Here is a 5,649-nt window from a genome sequence, read left to right as displayed (position 1 = left end):
TAAAAAATAATTTAAAATGAAACCCAGAAAAATTGAAATGACACTTTTTGAGTCAAACAGTCTTTAGCAGCTGGTTCTGATGCTCCGCGGGCTCCGTAACTGAGACAGAATGCTTGAGCAGCGCGCAGTCCACAGCCTGCAGTTTCAAAGTTACCTTCTGTGGAGCTGGAATTAAATGCCCAGTTAATACAAAGGGAAATTTCCCTCGTGCAAAATCTAATCAAATGTAATATGTCTACATTATAACTACCATTTCTATGACTATTATAATTCAAGTTCCTAATTATAAGTTCAGTTCATAAAAAGAAAATTGGCTTTCATTTGAGCAGCATTTTCAGTAAGAAATGGGAAATGCACATTTAAGTACACAGGTTTTCAATACCCATTATAGGCCCAGTTCTGCCCTCAAATACTGATATTCAACTCCCTATGCAGTCAGCTTTATATACAAATCTTGGGCTCAGCATAAGTAGGAAAAGTACAGAAATTATTCCTGAGTAAGGAAGGGGGAATTAAACTATTCGAATTTGTTCCAGATTTGAAAGGAAAATAAAATAAAACAGAAAAGAACAACCTTCTCTGAAGCAAGATTAAATATGCCAAATTCAACGATCTCAAACTATATGTGTTTGAGAAAATAAATTCTCGGTTATTAGTGCTTCCCATTTAGTGTTCCAGGATAGTTTCTCCATAGATACATCTATATCATAGTTCTCTCCCCATTTATCTTGTGTTTAGCATAATTTGAAATAGTTTTACTCAAGGGTCACAGACCATATAAACAGGCCCACTACTTAACTCTGTAAAACACAAGAGAATTATTTTTTTTGGCAAACTTAAAATATCCAATTTAAAAATTAGTCAAATCTAAAAATGTTTAATTTTTTTTTTTTTATGTTTTGTGTGTTTGTTTTTAAATCTAAAAACACACTTGCACATAAGACTAAAGGACAAAATGTTTGCATTCTGAAGCCAGGCTATAAAATCTGATTTAACTTTTGACATCTGAGATGTGTCATAGTGGGCCTGAATGCTAAGCATTCCGTCTTCTCTTTACATGAACCATGAGACCCAAATACCTAGGAAACCAAACCTTCTCTGCCCCTAAACTAGAGCACTGATTTTAACTACAAAATGAGGGCAATTGTCCATTTGGTTGAGGGCAAAGTGACAAGAAGCCCGAGCTGCCATGAAGCTTGCAAGACAAAAAGGAGTTTTGCTCCAGTAAGATAGGAGATGGGAAAGGAGAATGGACGCGAGTTTCTTTGGCTCCCAAAGAAACACTGGAATAGGAAATTCATGAAAATTGATTATGCAATATGAAGGTGCATCAACAGTGGTGCTAAGTAATATGTATAAAACAAGCGAAGACACGCAAAGATCATTAAAATATAAAAATCTATCTTTGTATCTGTGAAATATTAAGTTATAGGTGTTCAGCTGTCCAAAGGAAGTGTTCTCTGCAAAACCCACACATGGATGATAGCGTTGGCAACGTCTAGAAAAGGCAACTGAATTTGGTGACTGAACAGACATAAAAAGGCCCGCTTGGAAATTCTTATTAAAATAAACCAAGGTTCATTAGATTTTCCAGCTTATGAGAAATATATCCCTGATCTAAAAGGAAATATCTCTTTCTAATTCATTTATTTATGTTTCTGTAGAGTGCATTTTTCTTTTGAAATGGAAGATATAAAGGTATGAACTGCATCTGATTTTGCTAGCCATTATGTTCAGGATTTACAGCACATAATAGCCTCCAATAAATATTTGCTAAATGAGTTTATATACAAAAAGTTACCATTCTTGAACTTATTTTCTCTGATCAAACATATTAAAAATATAGTCACTATTTTTTTCAGTGATTTTTAACAGGGCTGCTTGTGAAAGGAAATTAAGTGTAATTAAACTTACTAAAGTATTCACACAATACACTATTAGCACTATGGTTTGTACACTACATATTTTATAACTTGATAATCCAGGATTCAGTGGGGAAAAAAATGAGATATTTTAAGAATGCAAGTGCTTATTGAGTTAGGGAGCAGGTGGGAAAGGAAAAATCAGGGGCTCTGCCACTAGCGTTTAAGTCACACCACTATCCTGAGGTCAGAAAGTTGCTACTGCTACAGGTACTTAGAAATCAGAAAATGTTAGGAACTTACTTCCAATGTCACAGCTTCCCAGCTTCCTTTTAGCTCTAAGGCTGGTATCTAGGAGTGGAATTCTTACAGACACACTTTTAGAAAAACAGTAAGGAGCAGGGAACTGTTTCAGAATAGGTCACATGAAAAATAACAAGGACATTTAACTTGGGAAATGGAAAGTTTAAAAAAACAAAATTGACAAGATATGTTTTGTATGAATAATTTAGGAAATTCAAGAGGGTGCCCGTTTGATCTTAAGCAGAGAACAGCACTGATTAGAATGAGGACCCAATAAGTTAGCTCTAAGTCACTGAAATAGTTCCAAATTTAATAAGTAAAAATTTTAAAGTGCTAGGCGCTGAGTTAGATGATCTCAACAATTTGTGTTACTTACATTGCCAGAAAAAAATGCAATTGTGAAATACGTATACTTCTCAAATTACTGATGTATTAACTATATTAAATAATTAGTCATTAAATGTAACTTTCACTTTGACATTAGAATCCTAGATAAAAATTGATAAATTCTGTTCTCTAACAACTGAAACCTTCTATTGATAGCAGTAATTGTAATTGTACCATCTAATCTCTTACTCTTTGCCAAACACTCTGAAGTTATATGAGAACAATTATTCTGCTTTGCCCCATTTTCGAGTAACCCCAGTACATATGGATTGTAACTCGTGATTCAAAGCCAGGCCAATAAGAAGCTGAAATATACCAATAAAAGACTTTAGAAACTTGTCAGAGCAAAACAGAATACAACATGAAAACACTGCACATCATTATATAAATAATTTAGGTTTATATATGATTCTAAATGAAATGAACATTCAAAAGATAAATTGCTATTTTTTTATGTTACAAGATTATTTTGTGATGTATTTTGTAGAAAATAATTTAAATGAATAATTTATTTAATTGATCTGTCCCTAGCATGATTCCTAGAGTCATAAACAATGGGTTCAAGTTATAACATCTACTAATTATGTGATGTTGTACAATTGACTTAACTTTTTCATCTTCCATTTCCTACAGTTCAGTTCAGTTACTCAGTCATGTCCAACTCTTTGGAATCCCATGGACTAAAGCACGCCAGGCTTCCCTGTCCATCACCAACTCCCGGAGCTTGCTCAAACTTATGTTCATAGAATCAGTGATGCCATCCAACCATACCATTCTCTGTTCCCTTCTTTTCCTGCCTTCAATCCTTCCCAGCATCAGGGTCTTTTCCAATGAGTCAATGCTTCAGATCAGGTGGCCAAAGTATTGGAGTTTCAGCTTCAGCATCAGTCCTTCCCATTAATATTCATGACTGATTTCTTTAGGATGGACTGGCTGGATATCCTTGCAGTCCAAGGGACTCTCAAGAGTCTTCTCCAACACCACAGTTCAACAGCATCGATTCTTCAGTGCTCAGCTTTATTTATGGTCCAACTCTGACATCCATACATGGCTAGTGGAAATACCATAGCTTTGACTAGATGGACCCTTGTTGGCAAAGTAATGTCTCTGCTTTTTAATATGCTGTCAGTTGGTCATAGATTTTCTTCCAAGAAGAAAGTGTTTTCTAATTTCATGGTTGCAATCACCATTAATTGCAGTGATTTTGGAGCCCCCCAAAATAAAGTCTCTTACTGTTTCAATTGTTTCCCCATTTATTTGCCATGAAGTGATGGGACTGGATGCCTTGATCTTAGTTTTTTGAGTGTTGAGTTTTAAACCAACTTTTCACTCTTCTATTTCACTTTCATCAAGAGGCTCTTTAGTTCCTCTTCACTTTCTGCCATAAGGGTGGTGTCATCTGCATATCTGAGGTTATTGATATTTCTCCCGGCAATCTTGATTCCATCTTATGCTTCATCCAGCCCAGCATTTCTCATGATGTACTCTGCATAGAAGTCAAATAACCTTGGTGACAATATACAAACTTGACATATTCCCAGTTTGAAACCAGTCTGCTGTTCCATGTCTGGTTCTAACTGTTGCTTCTCGACCTGCATACAGATCTCAGGAGGCAGGTAAGGTGGGCTGGTGCTTTCATCGCTTGAAGAATTTTCCACAGTTTGTTGTGATCCACACAGTAAAATGCGTTGGCATCAATAAAGCAGAGCAGGTGTTTTTCTGGAACTCTGTTGATTTTTCTATGATCCAACAGATGCTGGCAATTTGATCTCTGGCTCCTCTGCCTTTTCTAAATCCAGCTTGAACCATCTGGAAGTTCTCGGTTCACATAGTGTTGAAGCCTAGCTTGAAGAATTTTCAGTATTACTTTGCTAGCATGTGAGATGAGTTCAATTGTGCCCATTTGTCTTCATTCCAGGATGTCTGGCTCTAGGTGAGTGATCACACCATCATGGTTATCTGGGTCATGAAGAGTTTTTTTTTTTTTTTTTTTTTTTTGGTATAGTTCTTCTGTGTATTCTACCACCTCTTCTTTTTATCTTCTGCATGTGTTTGGTCCATTTCAGTTGTTTATTGTGCTCATCTTTTCATGAAATGTTCCCTTGGTATCTCTAATTTTCTTGAAGAGATCTCTAGTCTTTCCTTTCTATTGCTTTCCTCTATTTCTTTGCACTGATCACTGAAGAAGGCTTTCTTATCTCTCCTTGTTATTCTTTGGAAATTTGCATTCAAATGGGTATATTTTTCCTTTTCTCCTTTCCCTTTCACTTCTCTTCTTTTCTCAGCTATTTATAAGACCTCCTCAGACAACCATTTTGCCTTTTTGCATTTCTTTTTCTTAAAGATGGTCTTGATCACTACCTCCTATACAATGTCACAAACTTCTGTCCATAGTTCTTCAAGAATCTGTCTATCAGATCTAATCCCTTAAATCAATTTGTCATTTCTACTGTATAATCATAAGGGGTTTGATTTAGGTCATACCTGAGCGGTCTACTGGTTTTCCTTACTTTCTTCAATTTAAGTCTGAATTTTGCAATAAGGAATTCATGATCAGTTTCCTACACTGTCAAATAAATACTTGTCCACCCCATCTCATTTTTAAGAGAATTCAATGATGTAAACTATATAAAACTGAAAAATTTTAAATATGTGTAAATCATTACAATAACCCACAAGTAATTATTGAGTCCTTACCTAATGCTAGCCTGCTGATGATTTTTATGCATCAATTGACTTAATATTCACAATTGTCTTAATAATACTATTTGAATTCTAGAAAAATCCTATGAAGATACTATTATTATTTTTATTTTATAGATAGGCAAAACAAGACTTAGAGAATTATATACTTGGTTGAAAATCAAGCAGTGACTAAGTAGTTATGGGGTATTTAACTGTATATCTTTAAATTCTATTCTGTGTAAATTTTACCCATTATTACTAGACTGTTTATATTAACCTATAAGGTATGGTACTAATTAGATATTTGGTATTCTCAAATATACTGAATATTTCAAAGAAGGCATACGTAGCTGTCTGTTTACCCTCTGTAATTTTAAGATTAGAACAAAAACTATTATATAGTTTCTTGAAT

This window comes from Cervus canadensis, chromosome 2 (genome assembly GCF_019320065.1).
Source record: "Cervus canadensis isolate Bull #8, Minnesota chromosome 2, ASM1932006v1, whole genome shotgun sequence".
Taxonomy (NCBI): domain Eukaryota; kingdom Metazoa; phylum Chordata; class Mammalia; order Artiodactyla; family Cervidae; genus Cervus; species Cervus canadensis.
Note: the sequence above shows the minus strand (reverse complement) of the source record.